This window comes from Miscanthus floridulus, chromosome 8 (genome assembly GCF_019320115.1).
Source record: "Miscanthus floridulus cultivar M001 chromosome 8, ASM1932011v1, whole genome shotgun sequence".
Lineage (NCBI taxonomy): Eukaryota > Viridiplantae > Streptophyta > Magnoliopsida > Poales > Poaceae > Miscanthus > Miscanthus floridulus.
The window spans coordinates 188,218,449-188,236,957 of record NC_089587.1 but is presented as its reverse complement, the minus strand read 5'-3'; the positions used below and the strand labels follow the sequence as shown (position 1 = coordinate 188,236,957).

The following is an 18,509-nucleotide window of genomic DNA, read 5'->3' as shown; positions in this document are numbered from 1 at the left end:
TTTATCCTGTGATAGAAGTCACTTCATATATTTTTTTGCCACAATATCTTTGCCTAACTGAGTAGTACTTCTGTCAGGTGTGTGTGTGTTTTTCTTTGCTTTTTCAGTAAGTCCTGAAACTCTTTCTTTTGGTGTCAATAGGTTGTGTCTGCGAGGCTAACATAGAAGAGTCTCCCTCCTGAGTATGATTGCTAGGTGTGGTTATGTTGTTTTAGTGCTATCCTAAACGCTAAACGGTAAACAGTCGGTCGCTTATTGTTCAGCCATTATTAGGCCTAAACAGCCAATTAAACGGTCAAACAGTCATTTAAATGGGCTAAATGGCTAATTAAATAAAAACGGTATACTGCTCTGTAGCGTTTAAATGATGTGTAAACAGGCCAAAACACCGTTTAGGCAAACATTGGTTGCTTCCAAGAACGTACAATGCAATAAAACATAGATGAAACAATAACTCTCAATACAATAGTTTCATTCTTTTATTTCATAGACATTTAATTCTATGACTCGTCTAGAATTGGTAATCTAGGCAAGAGGGTTTCATCTACATGAAACTCATATCTCCTCTCTCTTATAAGAAACGTTGCTACATCATAAAAAATGCTTATGTGTCAACCTATTAATTGCATATAAAACTCAGATAAAACTCCTACCGAGACTGACCTCACGGAACAGAGAGGTGATGCAATTATTCTAATGTAACCCAGTAATGATGTCCAAAGTCACTGGCATATCCTAAATTTACACAGTTTAAGTAACATAGAAGTATGGAACATATCCAAGATAGATACAACTTATAGTAAACACCAACAACATTTTTCATAAAATGGACGTGGCAGTACAGATGATGGGATGGTCTAGATGTGACAGCAACACACGTGCAATGCAAATAGACAACAAAACCACACCAACACACGCTAGTGCACACGAATCATGAATACAATAACAAATAGCCAAAATGCCACCAAGGCACTCTGTCTCCTACTGCATGCCGATGTGGCTCAGTCATGCAGAGTAGCGTACGTCACGTATAGCTGGAATAGTCGTCCCCTGACCTTCGTCCCCCAAGGCGCCGCCGCGTTGTTCTAGGAAGATGCGGCGGGGCATGTCACCTGGTGGGTGCTCGCCGCCGGGCATGCCTTTGGTTGGCTGTGGAACGCCGCGCACTTCGCCGGGCTCCTCTGGTTAGCGATGCCCGGAATGCAGTTGTTCTTCACGTCCAGCACGCCGTCTTTGATTAGCGCAAGCCGGCCCGACGGAGGTGAAGTAGTTGCCGGACAGAGTGATGTTGGCGAGGCGGCCAGTTGGCCCGGCGAGCTTGCAGAGCGCGTCGGGCACCTCTCCGTAGAGTCGGTTCCCAGCCAGATTGAGCTGCTCGACGCTGCTGAGGCAGGAGAAGGATGACGGGATCGGGCCGGTGAGCTGGTTCAAGCCAGCGTCGATCACGGCCGCCTTAGTGAGCATGCCAAGCTCGTGTGGAAGGCAGCCGGATAGCTGGTTGTTGCTGAGGAGCAGCGCGCGGAGGGAGTCTTGAAGGTGACCGATTGATGGTGGGATTGGCCCAGTGAGCTTGTTATTGTCCACTGCGAGGTAGCTCAGCTTGGACAAGCCAAGACTCGCCGGAAGCGACCCGGAGAGGTCGTTATTGTTAAGGAAGAGCACCCTAGCGTTCGTTCCACCGGCGGCGGTAGCTTCAAGGGATACGCTACCTATACCGATAGGCCCAAGACTGGCCTTGGTACACAAAGCCTTGTTTATGATGCACATGTACGGTAGCGACAAATTTGGTAGTGGTGAAGCACTTAAAGGCTGAACACGATCATCGCTGATGCCCACCGTGTATTGGTAGGTGAGGCCAACAAGGTTGAGGACGCCGCCTAAGGCGCCAAATTTGTTGGAAGTAGCCTGGAAGAGCACATGATCTGGGAGCTGATCAATGAAGCCTTGCAGCTTCGGTGCACTCAAGCCAAAGCCATCGAAAACAGCCGATGTGACTCTGAGGTTCTTGCCCTGCACGGGCAGTGTAGTGCAGTAGAAGCCAACGTATGTCGTGTGGCAACAGATGTCACGGCCAGTCCAGGTCGAGGTAATTTTCATGGGGTCACATGTGATGGTTTTCTTGAAGCGCTGGATCACCAAATAGGCCTGGTAAAGGTTGGACACTAGTACACTGGTGATTTCTCTTGGCGCCACCCTTTTTTTTCACTGGCGGTCGGGAAAGAGGTGGCGCCAGTAGAGAGAAATGTGTGGGCCAGCCTCAAGGACTGCCTGTGTAAAAGCCTTTACACTAGCGGTTCATGTAAGAAAACCATGAGTGTTAACGGCCTATTTACACTGGCAGCTTGCTTACATAAATGGTCAGTGTAAATAGACATTTACATTGGCGGTTGAACTATGTGAACCGCCTGAGGCCCCGTTCGGCTTGCTAAAACTTGGCTGAAACTGGCTGAAAACACTGTTCTGGCTGAATTGTTGTGAGAGAAAAATACTGTTCCGGCTGAAAAAACAAGCCGAACAAGCCGGTTTCTGGGTAAGCCGAACGGGGCCTCATTTTCAGTGGCGTTTTTTATGTGAACCGCCATTAATACATCTGCTATAAATACTCCTTCCTCCCCTGACCAGCACTGTTCAGTCGAGCACTACACCATTACACACATTTGCCTACAGTTATGTGTTGGCAAAAGGTGGGTTTCAACTACATATTATGTGTTGGCAAATGTGTAACTTTTTAACATCAAATTATGTGTCGGTAATAAGGTTATAGGACCACACGTTATCTGTCGGTGTTTTTCTGCTGGCTGAAAAACTGTCGGTGAAAATTTCTAGACTATTTAAGTGTCGGTGTTGCCTAAACGAAACCATGGTACAAGTGTCGGCGAAGGACTACCCAGGGTGAATGTCGTTCCCCGCACAGACACAGAAAACATCCCATCGACACGGCCTATACACACACAAAAAAAGAAAGTCCCCATGCTCATTGCCCCCAATCGTCCGCCGCCCCCATGCCCGTCAACCCACGCCACTGCCCCTACCTTTCGCCGCTGGGGATGGTGGCCGGGGGCACCCGCCGTGTGGTTCTCGCTTGTGCAGCAACCTGCACCAGGTCTGGGAGCGCCTCCCTCGCCGTCGCCGCCTCACTTGGCTGAGTTCATCGGACGCCGTAGCCAATGGCGCGCCAACAACCCTAGCCGCCGCGCCCCCTCCCCTTCCCTCCCCTCTCCCGCTACGCCGCCGGCGGAGCAGGCCACCCGGGATGGCGGCGGCGGGACCCTCCTCTCGTCTGGTGGAGTGGCGGCACGGGATGACGCGGGCCGGCGTGCGTCGCCTCGCCCGAGCCACGTGGGGCTCGATGAGGCTGCCTGGCCATGACTGCGACGGCGCCAGCTAGAGGCCTAGGCAGGCATAGGGTGGTGGTGACGGCGGCGGGCTTCTCTTCCACTTCTTCCCCTCTGTCGTCCCCTTTCCTCGCATGGCGGCGCTCCAGGGCCTGGGCTGGCGGATCTGGTGTTCTGGTGGCCGGATCTGTCACCCCCAGGCTAGGGGGCGACGTCGGCGGTGACGAGGTAGTGGAGTGGAGAGGGGTCAGCGGTGGAGTGACTCGTCCACCCATGTCGCACCTTGAGGATGATGCAGTGGCTGTGTCAGTCTCACGCAGTAGGCAGCCATAGCGAACGCGGGACCAAGAAGAGGGTCTTCCACGCCAAGCAATGGTGAGGCTATCCCTGATCTGATTGTTTCCCCTTCTGTTCTCAATAAACGTGATTCCAGGGGAGATTGTCTGAGGCTTATTTGACACTATGGTAATAAAACGTGCCTTTCTTTTCATAGGTCAATAGGTTCATATATTTTGAGTTGTGATGTTCATGTATCGAGTACACAACCATGCTAAAACGTTCCAAGATCATTCTAGTTGGTAGGAAACTTAATGGAAATTCGTTATATCTGCCCTGCGAGCTGAATTTTTAGGGCTTCCAAACCACCTAGAAATTGGTTACAGATTCTAGATTACTGTTTGGTGATATTGGAACTAGAACTCTAATCTGGCTTGTAGCTCCTCAAGTTATTTGAAGAAATAGTAGTTTAGCAAAGGCTAGATTTTTGTTTGTTGAATCAATTTTGATATCGGAAGATTTGTGCAATTAAAATTTTAAAATGGACAATGTATAGAGTCAGCAGGTTAGTTTAGCTATGCAGGCATGCCATTGCAAACACATAATTGTAGTGAAGCATCAAATTTAACCAAAACATGTACGATAAACTTGCTGTAGCTTACCTATGCCAATGATCATAATATTTCGGTCACTGCAAGCAATATTGAGTTCAAAGGAACTTTCCCAGTTTTCATTTTATAAAATGTCGAGATGTCATATCAATTAAATGAAATGGAGTTGCCATTTCATAATCACAACTTCTCCCATGGTAGCACCACTTAGCACTTTTGCAGTACTTTCCATAATGAAACAGAGCATCTGTCTGCATGACTATTGCTACGTTTTGATGGTTCTTGTGAGTTCATTTCATACCAGGAAAATGCAGTACGAAGCTTTTTTTCAGCGTGGAAGGGTGCTCTTTTTATCAGCGTTGTTTCTGAAAGTACTGTCCGCCCTTGTTAGTTGACCCACTCTTGTTGATTTGTTGAACTGATTTTGCCTTTCTACTTTTATACCAGCTTATCTGTCTGTCAGATTTGGAGTATGACTATATCAACCCATATGATTCGTCATCTCGCATCAATGCTGTGGTGCTGATAGAATACGCACTCCAAGGGGCCCTATGTGCTTCTTTCCTCTTGACATTGCATTGGTTCTAGTTTCTAGTCATGGCGCCAGTGACATACTACCATGTGAACTGTACATGTTACTTTCACTTGATGTTAATTATAACAGAATATTCATATTATTCATCATTGGATACTATGCTGTTCATACTTTTGGCTGCACTCACATCTTGATTATTTTTATATACATGGAAATAATACTTGAGATGATCTACAAGCCTCAATGGCTCAATGGAACAGCTAAGTAAGAACATATCAAATTTCGAATTTAGGGATGGCGATGTTGTGCTTCTAGGGTGATAATTTGTAGTTTTCCACAAGTTCTGGGCCATGTGTTTTTTGTTTGGTCCTGTAGCAATTCCTTCTCTGAAAATGGGTGAATATTGGTCAGGGACTCAGGGTATTAGCAAATGGGAGAAGGTAGTGCACCTATTCTAGTATTATACCTTCCCAATTTTATAAGCCTCACTACCAAAATTTGTTAGCTAGTTAATTTTCATTAGTGCTGGAATATGAGTGCAACAACTCTGAATCACGCTATGTGCACTTTATTTGCCAAGATAAATAGTTTCCTTTTTATCAGTACGTGCCAGAAAAGAATCATTAAGTAATATTTTGTTGTAATTATTTAGTAATCAGCATGAACTGTTGATTCCAAATATTGTTGGCTTAACAATGATTAACAAAAATGATTCTTAGTTTGTTCTGGTAGGATACAACTATAATGTAGCTGAACTCTTCTCTTGAAGGTATGAGCTTGGGCGCCAGCCGGCCAACACCAAGTTGTCAAGCAACAAGACAATGAGGAGGGTTCGTGTTCGTGGAGGTAATGTGAAGTGGAGGGCTCTTCGCCTGGATACGTGGTCTACAATGCATCAAACAATGAGCTTGTGAGGACTCAAACCCTTGTGAAGAGTGCCATTGTGCAAGTTGATGCTGCCCCATTCAAGCATTTGTACCTCACTCACTATGGAGTTGACATCTGTAGGAAGAAAAATGCTCCTCCTGCAAAGAAGGAATTTGCTGAGGTATTATTTCTTGCAACACAGCGTCTCACTATTTACTATTAAATGTTTTTAATAAGGGATTGGCTTCATAGTTCATACATCATGTTTTGTAGCTAGCAAATATCAGCTCTTTCTGTTCTCTCTTTTAAAGACAACTGACTCACCTCATTCTTGTATGTTTATATTGTCTACTCCTGTGCCTTGCAGATTCTTAGAGAACTCTTCTTTTCTTATCCACGTTTCACATTTGAATTGCATGTTTTTGCACTATGAGTTTTAGATTTCTGTATGGAAAATGTTAAATTTGATTGTTTTTATTAATATATTTTGCTTGAAGAATTTCCATAAAGCAGAGATCTATAGTTAATTAGTTTTCTATCTTTAGTGTCTGTTATGTTTCCTCTGGTGGATCACTTATTGTTTGAGATTCATTCATCCAGGGACAAGAGGGTGAGGCAGCAGCTGAGGAGACAAAGAAGAGCAACCATGTCAAGAGGAAGCTTGAGGAGCGTCAGAAGGGACGTGAGCTTGACGCTCACATTGAAGAGCAATTTGGTAGTGGAAGCTTGCTGGCATGCATTTCTTCCCGCCCTGGACAATGTGGCCGAGCTGATGGGTAAGAAATAATGGACTTCCACCAGACTTTCTTTGTTTTTGTTAGAGCAGCTTATCTGTTTGTGTACCATTTAACTTTTGTAGCTTAAAGCTTAATGTTTGTTTATACTCTTTATGTTACAATCACTGTGAGTCTAGACATTTTAGATATGTTGGCAGCTGTCACAAATTTATCCTTCTAGGCTTCAAGTAGAATGAAAGTTGTCCCCTTATTTTCATTTATATCTTATATTGCAGGCAGCTCCTTATAATACACTTTCTTTTTTGTATAACAGGTACATCCTTGAGGGTAAAGAGCTTGAGTTCTACATGAAGAAGCTTCAGCGCAAGAAGGGCAAGGGCGCTGCAGCTTAGAGCATTCTCATGGATGATCCTCCACAGAAATGTGTGGCCTATTAAATATTACTTTGGCTTTTTTTGTTAGTCGTCTCAAGTTCAGAACGTCTATGTCATGTATTGCAGACTTGATGAGAATACTATTTTCCAAAAATGAATCAACTCTATCTAGCTCCTAAGAATTGAGATTTCCTTCTATATGAATAACAGTGGATTTGTCAAATTCTTCAAATTGTATTTATATCTATATCTGCAGTATAGTTTTACCGATAGTCTAGTTGTTGGACAGGGCATGATTCACAAAATACCTTGAAAATGGTTTTGCCAACACACAAACTGTCGGGAAAGGTTCAAACTGTCGGCGTAGGTCTTAACTATCGTCAAAGGGTTAACTGTCGACAAAGGTTTCAACTGTCGGCGTAGGTCCACCATTTGGCAACACAAAAAGTGTCGGCGATTCCTTTAACTGTCGGTGAAAGTTTCGCCCACGGCTTATAGCACGACTGTTTCTAAACTATCGGCAAAACCTTTCGCGAGAGGTTATCTGTCGGGAAAGGTACCCTTTGTCCACTATAAAAAGTGTCGGCAAAGGTATGTTGTGTTATAGTGGAGCCACCTTCCACCGGTGGCGAACTTGGAGGTCCAAAAATCGCAAAATACAAGGGGGCTATTTTGCTCTTCATTTCTTTGGATGAGGTGGCTTAAGAAGGTTAGTTAATGCCTCTCATAGCTCTTTTTGCATTAGTGCTTCTCACTTTGAGCTTAAACTAGATCTAGCTAGAGAGAGAGTGTCGGGTTCATAAACTCGGGGTCCCTCGGGGACCGGCTTCTGCGCCAAGGCTTGGCCCAAACAGACAACACGCAACTCATGGGCTGGCCTAAGAATCTAAAAGAATAGGCCAAAAGGGCGGTCCGGTCACCGACCTGAAGGTCTGGCCGAAGAGGAACAGCGCCCGCTCGTCGACTACTTTGGCCCACCTCTCCGACTGGAGCGCTCACTTTGGACTCCAATCGCCTCCGGACGGCCTTTCCGATCGGAAGGCCTGGCCCAAGCACTACTTCCGACTCCGACCCCGCATCTTCGACCGGGGTTCACAGAAACCCTGCTCACCGCTCTTCTCCGACTGGCGCAACCAGAGCCGACTAGGACCATCCGACCTGGGACGCCCGCTCGGAAAGGACTAGGGGACAAACGGAGAAAGCAAGCCAGGGTGCACAAGTCAAACCACGATACCAGGGACCATACCCTGTACGCATGCAGGAACAGTACTCTACAATCGGCCTGACCCAAACAGTATTGTAGGCGTCGACATTTCCTTCTACAGTATTGTGGGTGCCATTAACTCCCATATGGTAAGGCCCCCCACATGCCTCTTGGCATCGATAGTGTTGTGGGCGCTGGGATTTACCGTACCAGGTGAATGTGGTGAAACTCCTCACATGCCTCTAGGCATCAACAATATTTGTAGGTACCGACATCTGCCATTCCTGAAGAAGGCAACGCAACCTCCCACATGCATCTGACATTCTACAGTGACATCAACAGTGTTGTGGGCGCCTAACATTATCTTTTACCCGCCAGCATGGGCAACAAAGCTCAGTAGCGTACGTACCCTCACCCTCTCACTTGTAAAGCCATCCCCTTTATCTATAAAAGGGGATGCACTCCCTCCAACATGAGAGAGTCCTTTTAGATTCATTACATCGATCAAGTTCACTAGCTCACAACCACAGAACCGCCGGGTTCAGACCTCAAACACACACTTGAACACTTAGCTTATAGCGTAGCTCCTGTCGCTTTCGGCCCTTCTGACCGGAGCCGACCGGACCTCTTGTACACCCCATCTTTCTCCTTCTCGTTTGTAACCCCACTGCAGACTTCGAGCACCTAGGCTCAGGAATAAAGTTACCGACTGACTCAAACTGGATGTAGGGCATGTTACCTGAACCAGTATAAACCCTGTGTCATTGAGTGCTAGGCCACCTCCGATCACAACGTACAACAAAACTACAAATATTCACTAGTAGGTCACTTTCTGTACCGACAAAGAGAGTTTTATGCTTGTGTTTTGAGAGAGAGAGAGGTTTTGCTCTTCATTTCTTTGGAGGAGGTGGCTTAAGAAGGTTAATTAATGCCTCTCATAGCTCTTTTTGCATTAGTGCTTCTCACTTTGAGCTAAAACTAGATCTAGCTAGAGAGAGAGAAAGTGTTTCATGCTTGTGTTTTGAGAGAGAGATAGAGAGAGTGGTAGTAGATTTTTGTTTAGGATTTCAATACATGGTATTTTAGAAGGTTTGGATTATAGTGGTGCACCTCTCATAGTTGATTCTATATTATAAATTTGATTCAAAAATAGACCTAGGGTTTCATGGGGGGGGGGGAGAGAGAAATGGTAGTATTATAGAGAGAGAATTGGTATTATCACTTGCTTTAATGGTTGTTATAAATAATGTGGGAGTTAAAATATGTTATGAAAAAATAGAGAGAGAGTGTTTCATGCTTGTGTTTTGTGAGAAATATTGTTTAAAAAGATTTTAAACATTCTAGTTTATTCACCAAACTAGATGTTTTGAAATTACAATAATTTTTCATTTATTCAAATAACTACAATAATTTTAATTTTCATCAAATAATTTTAAATGTATCCAATTAATTAGACATTACCATTATAATTTATGTACAACTGAAGATGGAAAGATCATTATGGATGTACAACTTATCAAGATTATGTAACACCCTCGGTGTTACACCGCAAATCAATTACTAAAACACTTCATGAGCGTCATATTTATGTGGTAATGCAGGAGATGAAATGTGTAGATGAAGCATTGTAACTGAAACGACAAATAAAAATGCAAAACAAAAAGTTCGTTCGCGATTCGTATAATTGTCAAGTAGGGTTGTAAAGCAATTTTTATTGAACAAAAATGCTATAGAACATGTATGTGACACTTAAATGAAGTTTGAAATATGAACTTTGTTGATGACAATAAAATTTTTGGTGTTGAAAAATAATATTGCTAAGTAGTAGTTTCAATAGCTTAGAAATGCAATTTGAAATAGAATTCAACTCAAAACTTAGAAAAATTTCAAGCTTGTGTACAGCTGGACATTGGAAAGTTTAGCAATTTATTTAGAAAGATTGGGTTAGAGGGTGATGCGGTGTTTTAGCTTGGTTTAGCAGCCTCATGTATCAGTTTGATCATGGTGAAGTCGGTTTCGGTTTAGAGGCAATGGTTTAGTGGTAGTCGTTGCATTAAAATCCGTGCACAACACGTTCTCGGGCCAGACCTCTGGGCTAGGCGCAGTCACCAAGCCGCAGGGGCATGTCGTCACGGCGTTGGCATGCTCTGCGTGCACACAGGTGCTGCCGTGCTTGGCTAGCCTGGTCGCCCTGACCCGACCATGAGGAGCCGCCGCTGCTCCGCGCTGCCGCGTCGCCGACCCACCTCACGCCGCGACGTAGTCGCTGCCGCTACCATCGCATCATGTCGTGCTTGCGCCTGCCCGCTGCATCGATATCGCACTGCGTCACTTGGCATTGCACTGTGCTATGTTGCTGGCCTAGTTTGATGCCGCGCACACGAGGCCGGACCACCGTCGCCATGCCATTTATGGCACTACGGCGCGCGAGCCACGCCGGTCGCCAGCATGCGCGCCTGTCGGTTAGCGTTTGGCCACGGGCCATGTTGGCCACGTCAACCGCGTCCCGCCAAGGCTCGCCTCGTTGAGTCATCGGCCGCACCCTGTCTCTCTCTCTTCCCTTCTCTCTGCTGCCAACGCCAAGCCGTGCTAATGCATCTGCCTGCGAGGGGTCGTCTCCCATCAATTCCATGCACCCATAGCTCTGCCCTCACGTCCCCTCTCTAGCTACCCCCACCCCACTTTGATTGTGGCTCAGCCAAGCCTCAATTTTGGAGCTTTGCCCCGCCACCGCGCCGTTAAGACCCGTCACCGCCCGCGCCATGGCCAGCCGTCCACCACTTCACCCCGTGCAAATTCCTTTACACCACTAGCTTGCCTTGGCTCCCTCTCCACCGTGTGCACGCTAGTGGGAGCGCTACCGCCTCCCCACCACCGTTGACGCGGTCGTGTCTACCGTAGCTCGTCGTGCGCACATGGCCAGCCTTGCTCAGGTAGTCGCCGGCCGAACCACCACTTCGGCTGGGTTCACGGTGTGCCCTTGGTGCTTATCCCCTATCTCTACTGTCCTGTTAGCGCTGTAGCTCACCGGGATGACCACGTCGCCATTATGGGTGACCACGCGCGGTGGCAGCTTGCTCCAGTGTGCCCCGTCGCTCTATATCGCCGCTTAAGGTAGGCGTTAGGGTCGTAGATGGGGTTGTAACACCCTAAATTTTGCAACATTTTCAAAATAGGATAATTTGATTTATTATGCAATTTTGTGGGCATTTGAATTTAGAAAATAATAACTTTTATCAAAATAAAATCAAATATAGGTCAACAACCATGAATGTGCATTCATGCTGTTGCATAATATTTTGTATTGCTTGGTATGAAGTTAGATTTCAAATTGATTTAAATTTGCATTTTGAAATTGCTTGGGAAAAATTGGAAAAAGGAAAATGAGTTTCTTCTCTCCTCTTCCCTGCTTTTGGCCCAGTCGGTCTGCCTCTTTTTCCCACGTGGCCTTGCTTCCTCTCCACGCTGGCCCATCTCCCTCGGCCCATTTCTAGCACTGGTCACCTCACTTCCTCCCACGCCGCTTCGCACGGCCCAACAGCATGCCCCTAGCCCAGCCAGACGCCCGCACCGCGCATCCTCTCTCCGCCCCGCTGACGCGCCTGGCCCACCCGTTAGGTCTCCTTCCTCCTCCGTTTCATGATCGGCTCGGACATCACCGCGCCGACGCTGCCCGTGTCCGACCTCGCCACGCCTCGTGCGCCGTGCCGCCCAAGTCTCCATGCCCCATAAATATCGCCCGTGCCCACCGCCTCCAACCCAAGAGCATGCCGCCCTTGCCTCGAGCTAGCCAGCACCGCCGCCTGGATCCTGCTAGGTGGAGCTCGACGCCGCCGAGTCGCCTCTATGCTTTCTCTACCGCCGAAATCCCCCTAGGTGAGCTCACCTCAACCTCCTCTCTCCTCCTGTGTCTTCTCTATCAAAAACCATGAACCAAAGGCCGTGTTATGAGCCTCGCCGGTGTGCTCCGTCACCGGCCATGGAGCGCCGTAGCGCCTAGCTACTGTTCCGGCGGCCAACTCTCCCCCTCTCCGCTCTCGTCCGTCTAATTCAAAATCAAGAGTCTAGAGTAGAACGTACCTCTTCATGTGGCCATCTTCCTAAAGAGCCCCTCTAGTTTTCTATTTTCAAACCTGTGTTTCAAAGCGCAATCACAGATTACGTTTTCTTCTTTAGAAAGTGTAGTTTCTTCGGTTTAGATCCAAAATACGTTTTCATCTATTTATAGTTTTGCCACTAATCTTGTTTTAGCCATAAAATCTTCGTTTTAACTCTGATTTGACCCGTTCAACTTGCGTTAGGTTCATAATTTCATAATGTACGTGTTCATACTATTGTTAAGTAGGTTTTCAACTTTTAAAATTTGAGGCTAGATTTAATCTATTATCTTATTAAAGAAAATCTTGTTTAATTCATATCTTCTACGTTTTAACTCCGTTTAAGCTCATTCAAGTTGCGTTGGATTCATAACAACATAAATTACACATTAGTAACAGTGTTTACTATGTCACTATCTCTGAAATTTCATGTATTAAATTATGCAACTGGATTTTATAAATAAAATGTGAATTATTTTAGTTTAGTTTTGTAATTCAAATCTAAATTTGGATTAATTCAATTTATATTATTTATAAAATATCTTATATATGAATTTATGTAGTTAAGATAAATGAAGCCTATAGTTTTCTTTTCCATGAATAAAGCAAATCTATCGGTAGATGTATCTTTTTCAACCGTAGCTCCGATTAGCGTGCCTCTCGCGTCTGTGTGTTCGTAGCGATGCGTAGAATCGTGTTTCAAACTCTTTTACTTATTTTTCTATGATTGGTGTACTATTCTAATTCAGATCTATTGTTTGCTTCATGTATGATTGCGTGGATGCTTGTGTGGTGCTTTATGATCTTATCCAGTTGGTGAGTTATACGTGGTGAATCAAGAAGCAGATCTTTGAAGTTTTGGACTCGAAGAAGGATCTAAGTTTAAGGCAAGTATAGCATGGGACTATCCTTGTTACCTATTCATCTTTAATCACTTAATTCATATTGCATGTGTCTACCTTATTGCCAATAAGGATATCCTAGATATTTGATATCTTGTACCTTGATACCTATGGGTATTGCATTGGGTAGTATGATGCTAGTGCTCAACTAAAGCCATGATCTTGTAACTTGACTAAAGGTATATGCAATAAACACTAAAAGATGCTTTTTAGCAACATGGAACAAGGGGGCTAGAGCATTGGGCTGTGTTTATGGTGCTCTAGATTCCTCTCCCTAAGGACTTATCTGTAAGTGATCATCCGGGACTTACAGTACAACTATGAGGACTATATGACTCTGGCTTTAGCTCAGTATGAGGACCTTTTCTAGCTTGTTAGTGGTTACCTTTATTGGCATAAGAATGGCTTGTCGAATCAGGTATAGTGTGGCCTCTGTCCCCTTGTGTATAGGCTGCGTGTCATTGTGCCATCGGGGAGGGGGGCTCTACATCTGTTTGTCAAGTGAATCTAATGGCCCTAACTTGTTAGAGGAACCTTTGAAAGGCTTCATAGTGAACCCTGTCGACCTTCCTTGAAAGTGGGTCAAGAGATTAGCTACCTCGGGCGAAAGGGTAAATCACAACTCTCAGTGAAAAGTGTACAACCTCTGCAGAGTGTAAAACTGGTATATCAGCCGTGCTCACGGTCACGAGCGGCCTTGGAACCCTTATGGAATAGATGATCACTAATGGTTAATGATGATGAACATGGATGATACTGATGATGAAGATGCTCATTAATGATTACTGTTTTTGCTATTCATTATTCATGTTTACCTGATCATGTGGGCTTGTGATAAACTTGTTGCCACCCTATTGCTAAAATCATGACTCATTAAAAGCTAATCGCAGTTAACCAGTGTCAGCCTTTTAAGCCTCATAAACCCCATGTTATATTTGCTGAGCACGACATATACTTCTGCTTGCTTTATTTTTTCAATTATTTGGATAAAAATCCTAGATGGCTACCAGATTGCTAGAGTTTGGAGGAATTAGGCTTGTGATCAACTAGTCAGTTGTCCTTGTAAAATTGGAGTCATCACCCGAAGATCAAAGTTGTCTTTCCGCTGTTTACTATCCTAGGTTATATTCTTTATACTAAGTACATTATATATTGAGCATTGTCTATTGATATTACCCTTATTTGTAACTATATATGAGATTTGACTTCCTGGGCTCACATATAGTGTGTATTTGGTTTTGTTCTTAAAACCGGATGCTACAGGGGTTCGGCTCGTTAGTTGGGTTGGTGCAAGCCTCGAGTGGCCGGCGTACCGCCTAGTGCCACCACCCGCCGCGCCGGCGAGCGCAGGGCATCTCGCGGACCTCTCTGGTGCGAAGGTGAAAAGATATGAGGGTTCCGTTGCAAAGTCGCTGTCTATAGAAATAATACGTGTAGTGTTCGTGCTATTGTCTGATAATGCGAGGCCATTTTTGCAAGAGTGCTAGCGCGTGCGGGCTCCCCGTCGTGGGCCATCTCCACGCGTGGGCCGCGCCCCGCGTTGGCCACGTTGTGCCGAAATAAGTTTATCTTTTTCATGGAAAATAGGAATAGCTTTTCATTTTAATTCTGAGCTAAACTTTGGTAATTAATATAAAATAATGTATATGTCCAAAAATTGAGAAATAAATTTTGTTAGACTCCTAAAATTATTCTCTGTCTGTTGGTGTATTTATTTTGTGCATATATATGTTGACTTTAGGGGCCATCAAATTAATTAAGGATGCTTAATATTATTAGTTTAAATATTATGGGAATTTTTGTGGCAAAATGGTGATAGCTTTAGCTTTAAAAATTTTGCAGTAGCTTCGTTCCATTATTATGTGCTCCCTATAATTTTTGTAGCCCTAGAATAGGCTTAGCACTAGGATAGTTAGGTGCTCCTTGTTGTAACATAAGTTAAAATCGCTAATAAGAGTAAGACTACATTTTAGTTGCTAAGTTAATACTTGTTAGATGAATCCATACCTATTTTTGTGGAAATGATAGGTAGTTAGTATCTTAGCCATTAGAGCTAGCTTAGTAGCTTAGTAGATGTATTCTTAGTTAAGAGCTACTTTTGCTAAAATACTAAGCGTGGAATCATCATTGCATGCATGTAGAGAACACGTTGGTGGAGTTCATGACTGCTGGAGAGCAGAAGTACGAGGAGGTGATCAAGGAGTATGAGGAGGAGGTCCTCATACAAGAGGAAGCCTTAGAGCCACCGATGTCTAACATAGCTGACAATGCGCCTGCCCAAGGCAAGCCCCGGTGCATAACCATTATTTTGAATAATCACTCTATATATATGAGATGTCCATTTACGTTATAGGAGTTATATTGGAACTACATGCATAGATACTTTTACATATGACTCCTACTAGTATAGGCTGAGTAGCTGCTATACTTAGGATCTTCAGTAGCGTGAGTAACTTGCCGTTACTCACAATAGGTAATTATTATTATCACTATGTTAATAAAATGGTGAAAAGGAAAATGGAGACCGAGCAGGGATATGGTATGGGTATTGGTGGGTGTAATAGGTTGTGTCCCGCAACCAATGGAGCATGGCTTGGTTACACTGTTTCCCTATCCGTGTCAGTTAAGGACCGTCCATTGCTGTGGGCGATAGTTAGGTCACAGACTTATTATCCTGAGCACATACATGCTTATGGGAGCGGGAAGGCTCATAGATCTCTTGTCGTGGGATCGGGCTCTTTCTGGACTGACTGATTGGAGGCAGGGATGGTGGAGGTCTAAGCACCACACTGAGTTTGGGACTCAGGTGTGGGGGCTTGGAGTCCAAGTTTGGATGGGGACCTGGACCCCTTGACAGGAGAGTGGTGGGTTGGTCTTGCTTGTGCTTGGGGTACAAGCAGGGCATGTGTTTCAGGCTACCCAGCTGGGATATATTGGTTCACGAATCATCGTGTGATATGGTATGACTTGGCTATGGTCTAGCACCATAGTAAGAACTAGAAGATGAAAGGTGATGAATGGATCTGATTGCTCAACTCATGCTTGAAAGTAGAACAGGTGCTTACATAGAATGGTTAGCTAATGAACTAATCATGACTGCTAATAAAACACATACATAAGGATTCACTATTAGTCAAGCTTTTACGCCAAAAAGAAACCCAGCAAACCATAAAGCCTATCATATCCTTTGGAGTCAGGAAATTATTTCCTCTAGTTGGGTAAGTCTTGCGAGTACATTGTGTACTCTAGGTTTATTTACTCCTATTGTAGGTGCAGCTTAAGAAGTGACTTTTATATGGTGGATTCTTCTGGTGGGCACAGACAAATCCTTGTATCTTATCGGTAGCTGTTTATTTTCCGCACTCTGAACTTGGTATTGTAATAAATTATTTCTAAGAACTCTTGTTGTATGAAATTGACTAAGTATTGTAAACTCGTTCTTATAATTGGATCCTAGATGCAAAACGTGAATTGTTTCGAGTTCTCCCTTAGGGTGTGCTCGACGGAACCACTAGAAGTAACCCACTTCCGAGGTGCTTAGTGTCTAGTGGAAGACAAGCGCCTCAGAAAGTATGTTATTTCAGGCGGTTCTGCCACAGGTGGTATCAGAGCCAATAATGAGTTACGAGTTTCATAACCCTTTTCAAAAACTTAAAATTTGATCAACAAAAGTTTTGCAAAAATTAGGATGTGATAAATTATGAAAATAAGTATAAGCCCTAGCAATATGGTCTATTTAGGATAGTGGCACTGGTTTTATCTAACCAATTTTCTGTAGGTACACTAACTTACGCTGCGTAAGAATCATTTAGAAAGCGGAAAGTGAGTGTGCGATGTGCCAAAAATTTTGCGAATACCGCTATATTCTGGCTTGAGTGAACATGTAGGCTGGTGCATGCATCATGAAAAGAGAAGTTATTTAAGCTAAACCCTCCTTCACATATAATTCTTGGGTAGTTAATATGATAGGATGATAACAAAAAAGAATGCTTCCATAAAAGCCTTATAATTTCCCTAAGTCTCATGTTCCTAATCTAGAGGCACGGTCCCTAATGGTGGGTTCCTATCTATTTACAGATGAACCTGAGGTCTGGTCGCGGGAGTACCAATGCTGGGGCAGATCGGGGTGAGAACGGTCGTGGCGAGGACAATGTCAACACCAATGGGGATAGCCGCAAGGCCCCGCTTTTGGCTCCTCCTCCTCCGCCACCATCACCTTTGATGACCCATGTGGAGATGATGGCAGAGATGCTGGCTACTCGGTGTGAGTCAGCCCGTGCCTTGGAGATGCTTGCCCAGGCTATTGGTGGCTTCGCCCGTGGAGGCCTCGGTGGCAGCGGCGGGAACAGGGGTGGTGCCCACGCTCCTGAGGGGCCCTATTCCTACCAGGACTTCCTAAAGATACACCCACCCATGTTCACGCTGACTGCTGAGCCTCTAGATGCAGAGCATTGGCTTCGTATTCTAGAGTAGAAGTTTCAACTGCTCAATGTGACTGAGGAGCAGAAGGTGCGTTGTGCCGTACAATAGCTTCTGGGATCTGCCAGTGCGTGGTGGGATACCTTCAACGCCATGTAGCTGGTGGACCACCGTGTGACTTGGTAGGAGTTTACCACTGCTTTCTATAAGTGCTATATTCCTGCTGGTGTGCTGAATAGGAAGCTGACCAAGTTCCTAGATTTGAAGTAAGGGAGTATGACTGTGATAGATTATGTGAACAAGTTCAACCATCTTGTATAGTATGCTGGAGCCCATGTGGACACTAATGGGAAGAAGAGGGACCGTTTCTCTCGTAGCCTCTCTGGCATCTTGCAAAAGGAGCTGTACACTGGGGGATATCAGACTTTTGGTGCTTTGATGAATGTAGCCATTGCTATGGAGGGACTTCAGCATGATTCTTAGGCTGAGTGGAAGCACAAGCGGGTGATCACTTTACCTTCTAGTCACTCATAGGCTCAAAAGATGCAGGTTGTTAGGAGGATGTCCTACCACTCCCCAGGTGGACAACCATCCCATCAGCCTCAGCAGACTTACCAGGCACCTCCCACTCAGTATCGTGCACCTACTCAGTAGGTGCAGCAACAGCCCTAGGGACAGTAGGTTCCGCCCCGTCTGGGATAGGGGAACAAGTCTGGTACTTGTTTTAAGTGTGGCAAGGAGGGCCACTATGCTCGGGAGTGTCCTTAGAACCAGCTTGTCCAGTGTTCTCAGCCTTCAACCAACTCCCATCTGGTCAAGAGGACGATTATCAAGAAAAAGGTGCCCATGAGTCGCTCTGGACAAGTCAATTTCACAGAGGCAGAGGAGATTCTACAGAATGAGCCAGTGAAGGCTGGTATGTTTACCATTGGTTCCCACCCAACATGTGTTGTTTGATTCTGTTGCATCACATTCATTCATGAGCATGGGGTTTGCACAAAGGCACAATATATCTCTTATGGCTATTCCTATTGCCTATATAATCAACACTCTGGGGACGCAGTTGTGCGTTAATACCTAGACAGACATAGTCAGGTTGGTGTTAGCCACTCACACTTACCGTCTCCAGTTCATGGTGCTGCCTGGGCAAGG

General features: G+C 45.0%; 2 pseudogenes; one reads left to right on the top strand and one right to left on the bottom strand.

The window, feature by feature from the left end:
* Positions 1-820: 820 nt before the first annotated feature.
* LOC136470352 (uncharacterized protein At4g06744-like) lies at positions 821-3,610 on the bottom strand (annotated as a pseudogene).
* Positions 3,609-6,753, top strand: LOC136470351 (small ribosomal subunit protein eS8-like; annotated as a pseudogene).
* Positions 6,754-18,509: the final 11,756 nt, after the last annotated feature.